Below are 20,294 nucleotides of genomic sequence, written 5' to 3'. Positions count from 1 at the left end.
GCTCCATATTCTATGCACCCATGCCAACATCGATTATGCCACCACCCGTGCCGCCAACAGTGTACAGATAAATCTGTACAACTCCCTGACAATCAGCACCCCATCTGAGCCGCGCGCTGGTCTCTATCTTCGAATGTCGGAACTCCGCATTGGGGGCATCTCTTACCCCCTACTTCCCTACATCGCCGCACTCGACAACGCCCTCCGCGGCATTTATACAACGCTGTGGACACTCAAACACAGGACGAGATCATCCAGGGCCTGCAGTTTATGAATCTCAACACACCCCACGCCATCGCCGACGCGCGCCAGCTGGGGCGCACGAATCCATTCTCATCACCTTCGTCGTCACCATCACCCTCCCCAGCTCCATTTGTTCAACTGTGGGATCTTCCGCTGCCACTCATTCCGCCAGAAAGCCGAGGTCTGCACTAACTGCTGACTCCTTGCCACCACGCGGACATATGCACAAAGCCCAAGTTTTGCATGTGCCACTGCTGCAATCAGGCCCACCAGGCAATCAGTGCCCCACCTGCGTCCCCTGCTGCATCCTGTGCAAGGAAGCCAACATCACAGGTTCACGCCCGTGCGGGCTCCGGTTCAACCGGAACACACCATCGTCACCTCCGGCTACCTCCAAAAAGCAGCCTCCCCCCAGCACCTCCCGCCAGGCCTATCCTCAAGAGTTCCCGGCTTTCCCGACCCCGCCGTTGGTCTGCTTCCTGTAGTGCACAGCCCGCCAGCCGCCACTGCTTTATCTCCTTCCCGCCTCTGCCCAAGTCGAAGGCTTCCTTCATCCCCGCCACCAGTTCCTTCAAGACCATATCACCGGAAAGCCGGAAATCGCAGTCCCACACTCCGAACCCCAAATTCATGACCCTCGAGGCTACTATCGCTGCCCAGCTACTCTAAATTCAGGAGCTGTCATGTAGGCTGCAGGACGCCTTGCCGGGTCTTTCCTCCCTAACTCCCCTTCCTCCTTCCCCAGCTCCCGCACCTCTATAGTCATTGCCTCCGCCGGTATCACCTGTGGAGCCGATGAACACGGCACTTTCGGCTACGTCATCGCGCGCTTCCTCTTCAACGCGCAGCCCCCCGAATAAACCCGATCCAATTCATACTATGCTGTCGCGTCAGAGCGTGACATCGCTCGCTCAATAGCCTCATCTTTGGAGGCGTTCGACCAGCGCATCGTGGCTCGTTTCGCGCAACTTGAGGATAGCATCTCCAGTATCGACAACCGCGTTGCCGCTATTGAATCCCACCTCAGGGTCCTTGGGAATAGGGTCATGGCCCCAGAGGCCCGCCAGAGTGCGACTGAGTCCGCCCGTGCACAACTCTCACTCCCCCCTCATTCATCCTTGGATCTACACCAACCACTTCCAAGAACCTTCTGTCGTGGGCAGACTCCTCCGCACCTTAATCTCTGGCAGTGGAACTGTAGGAGGTTCCACGGAAAACGGAGCACCTTGCGGCTCCACCTCCAGAATGTCTTTCCCGGCACTCTGCCCTCAGTTATAGCACTAGAGTTCAGCTCAGTCGTGTCCGACTCTTCGTGACCCTATGGACCATGTCACGCCACGTTTTCCGGTCGCTCATTATCTTCCTAACAACACAACTTCATCTGCAGCGCCTCGAGGATGCCACCTAACCATCGCGTTCGCTGCCTACCCCTTCTCTGGCGACCCTCAACCTTTCCCAAAATCAAATCTTTCTCCAGCGGCTCCTCTCTTCTCATCAGATGACCAAAGTAGCTGAGCTTTAACTTTCGAATTTGACCCTCCAATGAGCAGTCAGGGTTTATGGTCGACAATATCGATTGATTTGATCTTCTGGCAGTTCAAGGAACTCTCAAGGGCCTCCGCCAGCACCACAATTCGAACGCGTCAGTTCTTCGGCGGTCAGCCTTCTTCACAGTCCAACTCTCGCATCCATACATCACAACTGGAAAGACCATAGCACGAGTTATACGGTAATGTATCTGCTCTTTACTAGGCGGTCAAGGCTAACCATGGCTTTCTTTCCCAGAAGCAGGAGTCTCCTAATTTCATGGCTGCAGTCTCCTTCCGGGGTAATCTTAGAGCCAAAGAAGAGAAAATCTGTCACAGCTTCCACTTCTTGTCCCTTGATGCTCCAGGGCTTGATAGGGCAAAACGCCATGATATTTGTCTTTCCCATACTTCTCACACTTCTTGTATGCGCATCAGAAGTTTCTTGAGTTCCACTTCACTTTCTGCCATTAAAGTGGTATCCGCATATCTAAGGTTGTTGATACGTTTCCCAGCAATCTTCACTCCAGCTGAAGACTCGTCCAGACCGGCTTTCCTCATGATGCACTCAGCATATAGGTTAAATAAGCAGGGCGACAGTATACAGCCTTGTCTCACTCCTTTCTCAATCGGAAACCAATCAGTAAGACCACGCCCACTTCTGACTGTGGCCTCTTGCCCTTCATACTGGTTCCTGAGGAGACAGATGAGGTGAATTGGAACTCCCATCTCTTGGAGAGCTTGCCCCAATCTGTTGTGATCTATGCAGTCAAATGCTTTCGCATAATCAATAAAGCAGAAGTAGATGGGTTTCTGGAACTCTCTTGCTTTTTCCATGATCCAGCGAAGGTTGGCAATCTGGTCACTAGTTCCTCTGCCCTTGCGAAACCCAGCTTGCACGTCCGGAAGCTCCCGATCCACATACCGCTGCAGCCTACCTTGGAGGATTTTCAACATCACCTTGCTAGCATGCGAAACAAGCGCGATCGTGCGGTAGTTGGAACAATCTTTGGCACTGCCTTTCTTTGGAATGGGGATGTAAACTGACCTCCTCCAATCCTGTGGCCACCGCAGGGTTGTCCAAATCTTCTGACATATTGTTTGCAGAATGTTACCAGCGTCGTGGTTGAGGTTTTGAAGCAACTCAGCTGGAATGCCATCAATTCCGCTAGCTTTGTTCTTAGCAAGGCTGGCTAAGGTATATTCAACTTCACTCTTCAAAATGCCCGGCTCGAGATCAGTAATCACAACCGACTTATGTTGGGTTTGCACATCCGGGTCCTTCTTGTACAGTAGTCCTTAACTCCCATTAAGTTGTGTGACTACACCTCATTTCCTAATTATGAGACCCTCCCAAACATTGCCACCCTAATACTCTGCAATCTTGCTGCACTGCTCCACCAGCTTGCCATCTCGGACCGTGCCCATCTACTTCTCGAAATCCTTTCCCGTCGTCGCACTGAGGCAAGTTTCTTTGTTCTATATGTGTACAAGCCTCCAAAAGCACCTCCTTCCTCTTCGTCCTTCGTAAAGCGCTCTTCTGCGCTTGCCGCAACGCCCTTCTCGTTCTAAGAGACTTCAATGCCCACCATATCAGCTGGTGTTAGACCCAAAACACTAGCAAGGGCAACTCGACTTTCACCCAGATCGAGTGTCTTTCATTTCTAAACCACATCACTCACCTCACAATGATCGGATTGAGCGTCCAAAAAGATATTAACCCCGACTTTTCCCTCGCCAAAAATGCTTCTAATCCGATTTGGAATAATACAGCGGTCTACCTCAGTAGCGGTCACTACATCGTCTGTACCACTTTTCCACTCCCCTCCCTTTCTCGCACCTCTACTCGTCTGACCAAGGTTGTTGACTGGGACGGCTCCGTTTCACTCGTCTTTACTCCTCTTCGGCTCCTATCACCGATCTCTCTGCATGTACTGAGAACCTTCTGGCAGGCGTTCGCACTGCCACATTCACACTCCCTGCAGCACCGCACACCACTACTGCAGAGAGCTGTCTGCTGCTCCTTTGAGAAGCCTATCATGCTGTCCAACGCCGCTTGCAGGCCCCCAAACACAATCACCACCTGCGCCTCCGTTTGGCCTATCTGGCGCCGGACATGGAGGAGCGCTGATCCTCTCTTCGGCAACAGTGAGGCCAGACCTGTGACCGAATGGCCAGCAACCTGGGCCTTCGCGACAAGTGGTAGCTTATCAGGGTGCTGCTAGACTACAAACACAGCAAATGTTCCCAGCGCAAGCATATCTCCCATCTCGTTCAGTCGTCCCCGCTCACCAATACCAAATTTGTGGAGGCACTCCGGGACCACTACCTTTGCACTGACCCCATTAAACCTCGTCTTTCTTACTCCGGATCCCCCAATCCCGACCTTGATGCGGACATCTCCACGGGCGAGTACGCGCTATTGACGCTCCGCGCAACATTGGCCCAGGGGGCGGACCGCATCACTAACAGGGCACTCCGCAACCTATATATACCCTATCTCGAAGCCCTTATTGACCCTCTCAATATAAATTGGCAAGCTGGCTCTCTTCCCGCCTCCTAGACATCCTCAGAACCCCTGCGCCCCATATCTCTCACCTCCTGTCTCGGCAAGCAGTTTGAGCACTTCATCCTGGCCCGCCTCCAAACCTACCTGGATGATCAGGACCTGTAATCGGACTCCATGATCGGCTTCCACCCCCAGCTGTCAACCCAGGATGTTATGCTGCAGCTTTACAATGATGCCCCCCATCCTTCCCACCACAAGCGCACTCGAACCATCCTCGCGCTGGACCTCACAAAAGCATTCGACAATGTACACCACACAATTATTCTGGATGTTCTCTCATTCCTCTATGTCGGATCCCATTCCCATGCTTACATCACTGTTTTCCTCGGCTGTTGACATGGCTGGTGACTTCGGCTGGTGACATGGGCGGAGGAATTCGCGGCAAGGCACTCCCTGGATGCCACAACTTGCAGCATGAAGGTCGCCCGCAACTCGGCATTTTGCCTCGGTGCCTTCTCCATGCACTAAAATAATACAGTAAACGGGTGCCTCGCATTTTGCCTGTACCAAAACGCGCCATTAGCAAACCATATCCCGTAGGAGCACTCGAGCAGACGACGCTCTCAGCGATTTAAAAGGCGATTGTTGCTAAAAGAACTCTCTGAACTCAACCCAAAGGTAACATACACTCACTGTAAACGGGATTGTTACTGAACGATGTCTGTGAACGCAACCTACAGGTAACATACACTCACCGAGGCAGGAAATGATTATGGGGATGGTAATTGCTAAGTTTAACTGTTGTCATACAGATTGTTACTTAAAGGTGTCTGTAAACGCAACCTAAAGGTAACATAATCTCACTGAAGGCAAGATATAATTACAGTGAAGGCAATTGCAAAAAGAATATTCAGAAAAAATACAATACTGGAGTCGAACGAATGTTTAAGGGGCATCAGTGAAGAGGTGCTCGGTATTAATTCATTGTGCAACCAAAACAACGAAAGTATTGGCCTTTAAATGTGTTCTTATTCGTTTAGACAATATATCTACTGTTTGTCGCTTGGTGGCGCTGCTCAGAGGAATCACGTAGAACTAGGAAACTAACTAGTAAGTATGCTAGTAACAAGGACGGAGAAATAAAGAGCATTAAGCAACAGGTGAAAAACACAGAAGGTAAAAATTGGATAAATTCGATGAAAAAAAACAGTGTGGAATTATACCGAAAGTGGAAAATGCAGATCAGGAAGGAAGCTTTCTTTGATAACTCAAGAGGCAGTGCCCTACTTTTTGAAGCTAGATCAGGGTGCCTTAGAACACGAAGCTACAAAAAGAAGTTTAACAATGGAGGTGACGCATGTGCTGTATGTGGAAACTCCAGTGAAACAATTGACCATATTATACTCGAATGCAATGATATCCATCCGGAAGTTGATGCAGGCGCAATCACTGTTCCTGAAGCTCTGGGGTTTAGAGATAACAGTGGCCGGGTGAATAAACCGGCGATGGAAACTAGCAAAAAACGGCTGGAAGATTGGTGGCTTAAAAGCAGAGAAGTGATATAATGTTAGTAATGTAGGAGCAAAATTTAATAAATAGAATGATGGTTTAGTTAACCATTCTAAATCAATAATTAAGATATATGGAGAAAAATGAGCATGATGGCTACTGCTACCACCCCGTTTCAAAGGGGACGCTCCTATATTCCATCCATCCATCCACGTAGGATGCCTCGATACCAGCGCCGCCGTACAGGGTGGTGACACCCTTTGGCATGCCCCGCGCCGCCGCATTCTCCGCGCTCGCCATCTTAGGGCAAGTCGCTTCGTGCAGTTGCTGTGGAGTGTCCGAAGCGGTTGTGCTGTGCGCTGGGCAACTGCACTGTGTTTAGTCACGAAAACTAGCATGCCAGGCTATTGGGTTCCATTCTGTGCTGGCTCAGCAAAAAAAAAAAGAAAAGAAAAAAAAGAAGCCAGATGTTTTTGTTTCCACGGGATAAGAGACGGAGAAATGTATGGGAGGCCAAAGTGAAGCGTGAAGACTGGACGGCGAATGGCAACGCGAAGATCTGCGAGGTAAGCCACAATACCTGTGCTGCTTTTATGCATCCATAAAATTTCTTTTAAGCGAATAGGTGCATTTCGATTGTGTAAAAAAGGCTAGCGCAGACACAGACCACTAGAAAGATGACACACACAAGCGCCTGCGTATGTGCGCGTGTCGTCTTTCTTGCGGTCTGTATCTGTTTATACGAAAGCGTTTTACAATATATTTTTGTACTTTTCTAATGCAGTTACCCACTTCTGTTTGGAAATACATTACCTCACGCCGCTTCACCCATCTGCTTGTAAGCATGAGCTTTGTGCGGGTTTTGGCTTCCCAATCTAGCGTTTTGCGCAACAGATTTTGGTCTGCCTTCTTCAACGTTGAAGCAGGTTGAAGCATCGCATTGCCTGGCATCGGGATTACCGCGGTGTGTTTTTAAGTCCAAATTTTGAATTCTCAGCGTACGTGAGGGCTTATAAGCTAAATATATGGACAATTGCGTCTGCTATGTTGTAGTCACTCAGGAAAATTTAGTGTAACTTTTAGTGAGTGACACTCGCCTTTAGTATCATTCGCGTAGTGTCACACAATAATATCGGTTGATGAGGATCTCCTCCCTTTCTGTGTTCATAGCCGCACCAAGAACATGCGGAGAAGGTCGAGCCTGGTATTTGGTAAACGAATGTACCATTGCGCCCTTTCGATCGCTCCCCTTTACACTCGATCTTGAAAGGCAGTGTCAACCGCCGAGGCTTCATATTCACACGGATTACATTCTCTCTCGCCTTCTCGGGAAATAATACAAGGGAGAGCGACGAATGGCATGCCACCTCGCGACAGAGTAGGAAGTGAAACGCAGTTTGTCACAATTATTTTGGTCGCAAAAAAAAAAAAAGCTTCCCGTGAGTGGACCCGCTGGAATTTGGCAAGTGTGCCCGGCATATCGCTAGTACAACATCTCGCGAAACAGATAACAGGTTCTCTGAAGCTGTTTATTTTTTAATTATACACAGGAGCAGTTTTTCGCGAGGTTTCTGAGATTCGCAATAATATAAAAAATTGGGTTCTCATGAAAATTAGGTCGTTTTAAGTATATGATTGGTAACTCGACAAGTCACAAAGAAACTGATCCCGTGACCTGGAAGGTGTAGCGGCATCATCTTGCGAAAGCGGTCGTGAGGAAGCAAGGTGCTTGCGCAGTACAAAAGTTCATCCCGAATGCAGCTTTTCCTTCCCTGTGTTATTAATTACGCATCGCGAGGCAATGTGCACACCCTGTTGTCCCCGCACTCGTCTGAGGTTAAGCCAAATTTAGGTGAAGCTAAATTTGACCGCCTGTCACCCGAATTGGTGCTGTCGCTTGCTTGGCATCCATAGAAAAATTGTGCGATCGCACATGTAAATATCGCATTGCTTTCATAATGTTTTTATTATTTCATTCATTTGCGTGCACACTACAAAAGACGCAAAATGTCTGTTTCGTCGCCTATCTCATTTCAGCGCCAGTTCGAGGGCAAACACAGTGTATGGACGGCGGCTCCTCAAGTCAACGGTTGTCCCGACATCGTTTGATTGCGTGTAAAAATTTATCAGAATAAAATATCTGCCATTTGAAGAGTCTAGTAAACTCCGTTTAATGCCTTATCGAACAAACCGTTGCGATTCCAGTGGTTGATTGCGCGGAACACCCAAAGCTGATAAACAGACTGTTAGAACGGTTTGGGACGATGCGCTTGCACATTTACTGGAGTTGGCTAAGTCAGCCAGAAAAATCGAATGATGCTTACGGCAGCAAAACTGTAGCTGGCGCCAACCTTGATTAAAAGATGTCTCCTAGGCGTGCATCCAAAATCAGCTTCGAAGTCTTGATGGGGATTGTTTGGAATAAAATGCCGTGTGCATCAGCGTGCGACACGCGTCAAAGGTTGATTTACGCATCGTTTTTTACGATGGGCCATTGCGATACAAATAATTTTCGGTATACGGCTGACTGATCTATAGCAATAGACGCAACTGAATGTTATGCACCTCATAAACTCATTCATGTCCGGCAGAGCAAAGTGCATTGCTTTATAAAACAGCCAGTCTTCAAAATAACCGCATTTGAGCATCCGAGACGCGAACGAGTAAATGCTTGCCATCTGCGATTTGATCATTTCCTCTTAGAACTACGCATGCTAGCAAGCAGTAGTTGCTTTCACATTTTTTTTTTTCGAGCAAGAAAGCGCTCTGGATTGCGAGTATGTGTGTAAAAACGTTAACCGGCTAGCACAAGAGCGTGCTGAACAAGAAATCGGGCCGACGCTCCATTGCCCGCCGTGTCTAGTGTCTACGCTTGCCCCAACATGGCGCCGTCGACGGCGGTGTCTCCACCCTGTACGGCGGCGCGTTACATCGAGGCACCCTAGAATCACGCGCCAGAGCGTCGTCTGCTCGAGTGCTTCTACGGGATATGGTTTGCTAATACGCTGCCGGGATCGCGCACTGGCATTCCGACACAATAGACTAACGTCTGAACCACTGGAGAAATAAGTAGCAAAGCCATTGTCACTAACCGTGGTTGTAGTCGCCACCCCCGTAATTCTGATGAGTTGAGGCGAAGGCGCTGCAGTCACTGGACTCCGACTTCCTGACCCTGTGGTGACCCTGGTCACGGAGGCTTCTTCTGGCCCCAGGAGAGAGCCAGGTGGCACTCCACGCACGGTGGCTCAGTCAGGAGCTAGAACAAGAGCGCATAGCCTGTACACAACTCTTCAGCCTACACATTGGGCATAACAAAACCAAATTCCATATGCATTGACTCGCCAAATTTTTTCCCAGTTTTACAAGCTACACAGGGCATTATTCTTCTGAAAAAAACGTGTTTGTCTGTTGAGCAGTTATTTCATTTTATCATGCCAGCGGTGACGGTGGGTAATAAAAATACTAAAAGGCGCTTTGTTTTTCGAAAAACCTAACTTACAGCAATATATGCAGATACAAATACACCCATATTTTCAGCCAATTCCAGAATTAGACCTTCCAATTTCAGTCGAAGTTTTCAATTCCTTACAGGCAATGGTATATTGTATGATTATAACCAGGCTAATTAGCCCCAGGTATTATTCTAGTCTCATTTAGAATCTCTGAAACCAATTACAAAGCCTAAATGAATCGAATTAAACAAAGACCATTGGCCCAAATGGTTTGCACCAGTTAGATGGTCCAATAGATACCTGTGTTCAAATGGTTCCGATTTGATCTCTGGCCGGCCGCCAAACACCCCAGGGTTCGCATTTGTTATACATGCTTTTGTTATAATGCAGCGACTGAGGCTGAATAATGCTGCATTGTAACACTCAAGAAATTGTCTTCCTTGGCTTCCATTTCAAAATACCGATAGGATTATATTGGCATTGTCAATCAGACATTAAAATTATTTTATTGGGCTGGAAGTCACAATAAAACAATTGTGGCATCTTGGTCACCGCCACTAAAGTGTGGCATCTTGGTCACTAAATAAAGTAAACAGCTAATATTTCGGGGGGGGGGGGCACTTAAGACGTTCCTTTCAGCATCTATACCCATTGATAGCCCGCAACCGATGGTTTCACAATTCGAATTTTCCCGCTTTCAAAGCACTCCTTGACAAGTGGCATCATCCAATGAGAAATAGAAGAACCGTTCTTTCAGTTTTGCTTTTCATTTATTTTTTCCGCCGTGCCGCGCCCGCCGAGATGGTCTCCGGAGTCAGGTGATCGATGCTCGTTTCATCGCGGCGTCGACGTCACGCGCTCTTGCTGCGCGGAAACCGCTAAGTTGACGAATCGGAAAGCTCGTTTTTGGATGCGAACAGCAGCAGTGATGACTCCAAAGACGAATTCAGCTCTTCAGATTTTAGCACTGACAGCGAAACTAAATCTGACCCGGAACATCAAAAGCTATACCCCGATAAGAGTCACCCGCGTTTGATGCTCACATTTTCCCGCGTTCGATGCGCTTGTTGATGAGTGGCATCATTCAGTGGGTCTCTGGAGGCGGATGATCAACGCCCCGTGTTTAAATCATGACGTCGACATCGCGCGCTCCTGGTTCCGCGCAGTTCCGCGGAAGTTGACGCATCGGAGAGCTCGTTTTTGGAGGCGAGCAGCAGCAAAGATGACTCAGAAGACGAATTCAGCTCTTTAGCACTGACAGCGAAATACGTCAAACCGACTTGGAACATGGACAGCCATGCCTCGGTAAGTGTCGCGTTCGCTCCCCCGAAAATTCCCGCTTTTGCTGCGCGCTGATCGGAAGAGATCACTGTTCTGAAGATCACAATTATTATCTGCAGGCTGACGTCTTTTTGGTAGTATTGCTTGCCGCCGGCAGCGCAGGGAGTAGCGTTTTCTAGAGGACAGCCAGGGGTCGACCTCGGCTACTGTTTTCTCTCCTAACTTAGCGAATACTGCACACAGAAAACTAGAATTGCCTGCAGGACCAATATTCCGCCAATGTCCGGACCAATATCCCGCCAATGTCCGGACCAATATCCCGCATTCCACGAGTCGATAGGCTTGAGCTTTCACTTTAGGGTTGCCATTTCACGTGATTTATACCCGTGTCATACAAGCAAGCAAAAGCTTTTTCACCTAAGCGGTCTTTTAGTGAGTTGACTTTTATTCAAAAGGAGTTGCATAGCAGGCACACGGCTCTGGCCATCTCTTTTTCGCGTTTCCTACCGAGAAAGCTAGCGAAAGCGTGGCGCTAGATCCTGAAACAAAATCACTAAAATAAACCGTCGTATCGAAATATACGTGTGTTATTACATGTTGCTTATAGTAAATATAACTACAGTATTCCCTAACATTAAATTAAAGAAGATAACGCTCACACGCATTGGCGGTTAGCGTCACCACGCAATATTTTTGAACTGGTTACGAGAGTGCTGCAGAAAAACTACATTATCGTGCATAGTTATCTTTCTGCGAAGCTTGAAACTTTTTTATAATTTATAAACGCGACTTGAAATTCCCCTTTCGCTTCCTTTATTTATTAAAAGATAATCATTGATGTCAACTGGGTTGGAGGCTACTTCTTTCCAGGCGTAAAAGAGATCGGCGATCTCCGTTTACGGAAAAGACTGCTTCTGGAAAGGTGACTGAAATCTGTCGTGTGTCCGCGGCTGAAATTCTTTTAGGGAAGATGCCTTTTTACTCAAATGCCTTTACAGTGCCCGTGTGACACGGGCATTAATGTGCACATCAGGTATTACTGCAACAATATAATTGTTATTTAACATGAAATATGTGTTATTAAGCATGAAATAAATGTCCCATTGTTTCCTGAAATATTGTTACAGTAAATATTTTCACATTCCAACAAACTGGCCATCTGAGAACATTGCCAGGTAAGCTTGATTGGTTTCTATTTACCGTCCTAAAGAGACCCAAACTATAAAGACGCGCATAATAGAGGAACCATTCTTATATTGATACTGTTGAGCACTCTGGCTATGAATTTAATGAGTGCTAGTTACATTGTAATTGTAAAATGAGTACAAGGCACTTTGTAACATGAGTCAATGCTTTCAGCTTATTTCGGGCTTAGAGATTATTTGTGTCTAGAAATCCTTCAAACGTTATGAAAAACGTAATGCTCAGGATCAAAGACGTGACCATCTGCTGGAATTTTGCTGCCAAGGTCATACCCAAAAACACATGATGATATGGGGAAGGGTGCACATTTAAGCTGAAAGCAATGTGTCTGTGGCATAATACCCAAGGCTACTATATGTATTCGAAATCTGTGTTTAAAATAAAATACAGGGTATTGTGAAGGAGCCGCGGATGCATTTTGAGCATATTGTATGTCTATTCTCTTGTGTATCATTTTCTATACTTTGTATATCTGCATATAATGCTACATTTGTCTACCTATATGTACATGTGGGCTGATGTATCCTACGTTTTGTCCGTCTTCCTGGTTGCTTTCGTGCACCAAACAGTGAAAGAATTGTATCTGTTTTGTTTGTGGTATGAAGAAAAATAAATGTTCATTTTACGGAGCTCCTTGCATCTTTCCTCCAATACTGCTGTTTGGCAAAGGCTTTAACGCAGCTGCGTTAATGGCCAGTCAGCAGTATTTGCGACCTAATTTTATATTTCATTGCTGAAAATAAAAAATACCACACCATACCGAATAGAAATAATGTGCCAACAGGGCGCGGCAGTACGGCAAGCGCTTGCTAGCATTCAAACTGCGCGCCGTGGAGCAGCGCATTTTAGGATTCAAACTGCGCGCCTTTAACGAAAACGAATGTGCGGCGAACTTCAGCCGCTTGGTGCGCTACAGTCAATTGGGCCGCTGGACACCCCTGGGCCCTATGGAAGTGCCCGCTCTTTACCCATTCCCTTGCTCTAAGGTAGAGGCAGCGCGGCCCATGGCGTCGACCGGTTAGCATTCCTCAGGGGCTAACATGGCAACAGCGTACTCGCAATCGACCATCGGCTCACAATCAGTGATCGCCACAGCCGAAATAAATAAAACAATGAAGAGAGTAATTTACCGAGCGATGGGCCCACGAAAGAAAACAACATAGAGCACTTGTAATGCATAATACGTGTTTCTCAAGCTTTGGCGCTCCTTCTTGCTCTGCGTATAAAGAAACCGAGCCCTCGGTCATCGCAACTCTTCCCGAAATGTTTACATACAACTAAGATTTAGTTACCAGCAAAATGCGCGTCACGTGATTGTTTTTGTAATTTGCGGGCTTTCTATGGAGCTCGGAAAAAAAATGTGTGTCGCGCACTATCACATGTAAATGGAATGGTGGTGTCTCAGTTTTGAAATCACATTTATGATCTAAAGTCAATATTATATATATTAGAAAACCTAACTATAATTAACTAATGAATTATTTACAACCAAAAAAAAATGCCTGTTGTGCGCAGGACAGCTGACAGCTGAATACAACGGATTTCCCTGGGCTATCTCCAATCAATTTTTGAATCACTGGCACAAGTTAGCTGGGACACCAGGTGTATGTGTGTGTGCATATATATATATATATATATATATATATATATATATATATATATATATATATGCGTGCATTGTGCTAACTGGCAAAACTCGCGAGTAAAGGCTACTAAATGAGGGACACACAGCGGCAATCAAAATAGGATGAACGATGAACGTGTTCTGTGGGTTTCTTTTCGGGACAGAGCTGAGGGGCTCGTACTCTAAAAAAAAATTTGTAAAGTACAAATACTTTTTACTACTACTAGACTAGACACCCCCCAGCCTCGGTCAGTGCTCTTTCAAACGACGGAAAGGATTTTCTGCCAGAACCCAGCACACCTTGCACAACAAAAAACACGCAAAAATGCTAAGAGGTATGCTTGCGTTGTCCGATGGAGTTAGCACCTTTGACTGTCTCCTCGACAAAGATAAAAAAGAGTGCGTCGGCGGGTTAGTTGTGTGTATATAGCGCTCCAAAAACAAGCAAGAAACCTCATACAAACACAGAGAAGCCCATATGAATGATCTGGTCGTCCAGTTTGCCGGGCTGCCTTTGCCGGAAGTAAGGACCTTATGTAGGCTATCGGTGACCACTGTGCTGTTCGTGTTTGTAAGGTTGAATTATGAAGGTTTTGCCTTCGAACTACAAAAAAAAGGAAACTTACGTGTGTACACATCAGTTTTATCTCAACTTGCCACAAGTGATACCTTTTGGAGGGAGCAGTAGCGTACACTGGCAGATCGGCTAGTAATTATCAGACATTTGTCCACTCATAAAAACAATGATATTTCTCAAAGCACAAATTGACATATTTTGTAGGCACCAATGCAGCTAGACATGTCTGCATGATGAAATATGTATATAGGGGGTTTTAGCTCGAACGAAACAAGGACATGAAAGGCACAAAGGATAAGCACTGTGTTCCTACAACGTCCTTTTTTCATTCGTATTACCAACTGGCTCAAACTACCACTTTGCCCTGGGAGCCAAAAATGGGCTATGAACCCTCGTTTTGATGTTCAAAGGGTATCAGAGAGAAATTTACTCTGTAATGTAGTCAGAATGATGACTGTAATTTATTAACCTGCTTATCCTGCCTCATGAAGCTTATGCTTCGGCGCATCATTTTGTTCATAGACTAGTCAATAGAGCATGCTACAAATTACACTTGCAAGGCTGTATTGGCGAAGCCTTCTTGCATATCTGGTGCGAAATTTCATTTACAAAGAGGCAGTGGGCAGATCTGCTCGGCTAGCTTCCCCTATATTCCGAAACAGCATTCTGTGGCTCTACACCTAAGGCCAGGAAGGAGAGTAGAGGTCACTGGCCTCAGTCCCTGTCCTATGCAGAATGGGCTATGCAGTGGGGTCACAGGGGGACTGTGACCCCACCCCACCCCTACTCCGAACAATACATCCCATGGCAGTTTGACAAAGGCATGTCTCCCTGCCCTGCTGCAGAGGCACGAAAACCTGCCAGCCAGTATTTCGAGTGCGCAAAGGCGCGTGACACACCTGGTGATCCACCTTGGAACTTTAGCGCTGTATGTTATTCTGGGACAAAAGGGCGCTGGCAAACCTGACCAAGTCTTCTGGCTTGAGATATAAAGGCGAAAAGACCACTTGTGCATTCCCAAAGGTCTGGAATATGCTTTCACTGCACCTAATTATTCTCCAGCAATACGTCACCGCGATTTTCAAGGAAACGATATTCATAAAAAGCTCTTGAAGCAAACTTCTCCATTTTCGCTTGGAATGTTCAGCGAGAATGGGAGACGAGAAGTCCCCGTGCATGCGCATGACATACCCAGCAGTGACAAACATTAGAATAATGTTATAAATTTTTCTCAGTTGCCTGAATGTTGCTTAACATTCTGTGACATAAAAATAACATTAGTAGAACATTCAAAAGAAACGTTTTACTAATACTGACTTTTGAATTTTATGATAATGTTACTCAATGTTTATGTTGCATTGTAAACATTATTTTAATGCTACAATCAAATGTTCTAATATTGCCTCCTAAACTTTAAATATTTTGATCATAGGTATAGCATCATAGTACAGCATATATATGTATATATTCTTCAAACACCGAGTCCAAGCACTTCTGCCCTTTTTCTTCCAGTAACCATGTTTTTTTTTCAATAACACTTCTTTGCAACTAGAGTTTTGAGATGATGCCCACCGTAGAATGCAAGCGCATCACTCATGAAACATCAGTCGACGATGGATATAAAAAGTTAACTCTACGCTATTTGTTCAGAGGTGAGTGTAGCAATGGTGCTGTAATAGGGAGTTGTGCTGTATTGTGGTCTTTGTGAAGCATTGAAGCTGTGTACCATCCCGAGCAGTGGGCTTACATGCTCGTGCAAGGTTGCTCTACTTTTTCACGAATGTTACATTTATGTTGCATAAATATTACATTTATACTGTTCAAATGTTTATGGAAGCATTATACCAATGTTTGTATGTAACATTGCTAAAACATTAGAAAAAGGACATAGCAACATCAAAATAACATTCGACTGAAACAAAATTGTAACATTGCTTTAATGTTTCGGTGCTACCTAAGTAGCTAGGAAATTGTGAATATGACAGCAGCTTTTTCACTAAAAGAATCCTAAATATCTTGAAACTCCAGTCCAAGAAGCTGTATGCACTACGTTCTTGACTGTAATTTTCATGTTCACTACAGCTATATCGCTAGATTGTTACATCAGCCACCCCCCTGCACGCACGCACGCGCACACACACACACACAAAAAAAAGCTCGTTTCATGACCTCAGTGCAGTGCAAAAGAAGAGAGCACATAGCAATAACTCCACTGGGAAAAGTGGATGCCTTATTTTGAAGAGGCAGAGTGCAGAAATAATGAGAAAACACAGAGTGCTTGTTAGCATGTTGACTGCGCTTTTCTTCGCTGAGGAGCCTACATAATGGAACACGGGGTTGGAAGAAGTGCAAGAAACCATTTCCGGTTTTGCAAATTTACGACACGCGAGTATGAACTGTGCCTACTGCAAAGGAGTTTTTTCAAGTAATACCACTGCGCATTGCTAAGCTTCCTCGGCCGCCATTTTCGCTGAGATGCCAAGCGTAAATGGGTGGAGGGGGGAGAGAGAGAGCTGCACATCATTTTCTGCAAAACGACGTCTTTTGCTTCACTGACACCTTTAACTGCTGCAAAATAATTTTGTGTAGTGCTAGCATCTTCAACGCCGCTCGGAAATGGACGCAATTGCATTGCCCCCTCCTCTTCTCCAAGTCAAAAAAACATCTATGGGTCCAATTGGGAAGACCAGTCAGATTGAATTGGTTCTGCCAATCCCAAATCATTTGTCCAATAGGTACTGTCCAACCCAACTGGTTTCTTCATTCCCAATTGGGAAGCCCCATTGGTTTCCTCACTTCCAATTGGGATGTCCAGTTGGTTTCGTGACTCCCAAATGGGAATGAAGAAACCAATTGGGCATCCCAATTGGGACTGAAGAAACCAAAGGGGCATCCCAATTGGGACTGAATAAACCCATTGGGCTAATGGGAAGCCTAATGAGTTACTTCAATCCCAACCGGGATGCCCATTTGAAACGAATTGGGCTTCCCATTGCTTCTAATTGGTCCTGAGCAAACATTCCTAATTGGGAAAGTCAATTCAGTGGTATCCTTGACATAGATGTGCACAGATATACATACCTCTATAAAGAGACAACAGTGAAAAATTTAAGTCCTTATAAAAAGTATATGCCGCTTAACCTTATTATTTGAATATATCGCGTTCACTGTAAGGGCAGGCATAATTAAATAAAATAACTCTGAATAAGAAAGATGTGTCACTGGTCCCAGTAGCACTGTTCACAGAATGGAGTATATAAGTCTGCAACGTGTGGATATATACAATGAATCTGTATTAGTACTGTGAAAAACTGCACCGAACTAAACACACCACAAGAAAGAAGACGGGACAAAGGGACAAAGGCGCTTCAGGCAAAACAACAAACCCCGTCTCTTTGTCAGCTTGAACAAGCTTGTCCTTTGTCCCGTCTCCTTTCTTGTGGTGTGTTTAGTTTGGCGCAGTTTTTCACAGTACGAATATGAACCAACTAGCCCAAGAAACTGTATTAATGCAGAATCTGTATTAGTACCGTGTGTGTAATGCTTGCTCGTCTTTCCTATTGATTACTGTAAAAAATTATAATTTCATTCCACTTGTATAAAAGTCGGCTCCCCTATAACTTCTGGACAGGAAACATTGAAATGGCATCTCCATTCTTTTTTTTTCAGCCATGTGAGTTCAAACCATTTGGGCTCAATGGGTATGCCATTTGAGTTCAATTGGTGAACCATTTGGTCTTAATGGGTGACCAATTATTTCCAATTGGGAGCACCAATTTGTATCAAATGGTCAGGCCCAATAGGTGGCAAAAACACCATTGGTTTTTGACCAATTCATTTCAATTGCGAAATTCCCAACTGGATCCCCATTGAATTTTTTTACTTGGCTACACTTTGCCCCACAAGATGCTTTAGCACTGCGAAATGCACAGGAGCCATAGCCCATTCAGTATTATGGGAACTTCTAAGTGCTTCACACCTATGCGCAGTATAATTGTGCTCCTACTGTCTCCCCCCCCCCCTTTGCAGTAGGGGAGGGCGAGAGGCGCCTATGAGCGCAATTACACCTCCTGTAGTGGGCATGTACCTTATTGGACCAAGTTGCCCCTGCCTTTTGCAGCAGCAGTTTCTGAGAAGAATAACCTAAAGACAAGGCCAGGTTGGGGAAGGGGCTGTGTGTGCCCGTATCTCTGCAGAGACTAGGCGAGACCAACCCTGCATTGATCTGCTGCTTGAAATGCAGTGGAGCCTCAGTAACAAGTCCTGGCAATTCGCAACTTTCACGGGCTCCACTGGAAATCCAATATGGCTGCCCTTAAGGAAATCTGGCTAGGGTGAATCCGGCTTCACGCTTCAAGTGTGTTGTGCGGAGCTAGGTTTTCTTATGCTGCAATAAAACACTCGCGCATTTTTTGTGCAGTGAAGGTATGCACGGTATTGTCAGTCAGCGTACAAGCCCTTTGTGAGCATGCATTGCAGAAGTGTGATACAAATTTAAGAACCCCTCGAGTGTGGCTGCAGCATTTCAAGATGTCACGCTATGCATTCACATGCATAGCACAGGCATGCCGAGTGGCCAACCCCGCGTGGTCTAATTTTTTTCCTTCACTTCAAAATATATGCCATTGCATTGAAGTACCTACTATACCTAGTTTGGGGACAAGAGAACAGCACTACAAGGTAACATTGATAGTCTACTGTGATCACTTTAACCAACCTGTTTTCTTTTTTGCAGCACATCGGATAGGGATTGACCTCAGCAAGTGATGACCCAGTGCTGACACAAACATTTTTGTTCGGGAACAGTTACTTGACAAGCAAGACCGCTAGAGTTCTAGCTTCGAGAACAAACCTCATATGGACTGCGAGTGTATGCTCCCTAACTTTAAATACAAACTTCTGATCTAACATTCATCTGGTAGCTGATGATTGAAACACTGCATTCACTCAACCGGATAGAAAACAAATGTTCCTAACTTCTCAAAAATGTGCGGGCCATGAATTGGTCGGCAATAAAAAATGTTGCATCACGTATGGCTTGCAACTTACATCTGTCAAACATCTCCTATCAGAAATGCGCACTGAAAATCGTCATAGCTTTAGTCGCAGTCTTTTTTTTTTTGCAAAACTTGGTTCTACTCAGAGTTTAGAGCGGCAAGGAAAAACGAGACCAATGCATACCATCAGAAATAAGACAGTTACGCCGTTCGTACTGTCACTAAGGGGGTGTTTCTTCGTCGAGCAGGATTTAGCACAATGCTTTTCACGGTAAAGTAACGGTCTTGATCTTACCGAGATAACTTAATTATCCTCTCCTTCCTAGGCATATAATCTAGAGGTAAAATGTGCAAGTTTATCCCGCCTTTGACCGCACAGTCAGAACACATCGGTGTTTAGAACAGTCGACTGCTTTTGTGCTTTCCCGTCGTACTGCGTGCCCCCACACACCAAAATAGGAGTTATATTACTAATCTGTTATCATGGCTGCGAGCCAAAGCCAACTCAAAAGTCAGTTACACACTACAAATACTGCTCGACCCAGAGCCGTCCTCCGAGTATCCCCCCCCCCCCCCCAAAGGCGGTACTTGAAGCAGCCGCGTGCCGGCGGCACTGTACGCGAAAGTTACGAATGGTACTTTGCTTGGTGGGCACGCTGCTGGAAAAATTAAATTGCATCTGTAGCTTACTTATCCCAGTGCGCGTAATCAAAGCCTAAAATATTTTTTGTCGAAAAGCCTATTTGCGAGCTGAGCGCAGTTTGAACCTTTCGAAAACAGAAACCAAGGGCCATTCAATAATTATTAAAAAAATTCAAATATTTACACAACGCATCTGCACAGATTTTGGCTTTCAGTGATTGAGAGCAAACGGCGCTCACCTCACGAATATAATTATTTTGCGGAAATGTTTTAGGCTTTCATTACGCACATTGGGATAAGCTTCCATATTTTTTTAATCACGAAAAAAAAACACATACTTTGCCGAGAAGAATACGTACGGGTTTGTATAAGCATTCGCTCTTTTTTGTGCCTAATCTGCTCATGTCAAAGAACTCATCACCTAGGTCACAAAACAGCTTAGATCTGGCTTACAGTCTGTCAGAATTCGAAACTTGTTTTTCAGTCACACCGCGCGACACAAATACTCTGCAGTTTGGCGTGGAATAACCCTTTAATTACATGGCAAATTAAATAAACAAAATTATAGAATAAAGCTCAAGTTATTGTTTTCTAAACAAAGCCACATGACAAAATTACAGACTAAATTATACCTTTTGAATCTACTTTCAGTAGTTTGGTCGAACCATTATGGGTAGGGAGCCTAATGTCCCAATTATTTGCATGTTCATTTAGTAAGCAAGTCTTGTGAT

The sequence above is a fragment of the Amblyomma maculatum genome, unplaced genomic scaffold (genome assembly GCF_055883805.1).
Source record: "Amblyomma maculatum isolate TAMU_Amacu unplaced genomic scaffold, ASM5588380v1 scaffold_13, whole genome shotgun sequence".
Lineage (NCBI taxonomy): Eukaryota > Metazoa > Arthropoda > Arachnida > Ixodida > Ixodidae > Amblyomma > Amblyomma maculatum.
Note: the sequence above shows the minus strand (reverse complement) of the source record.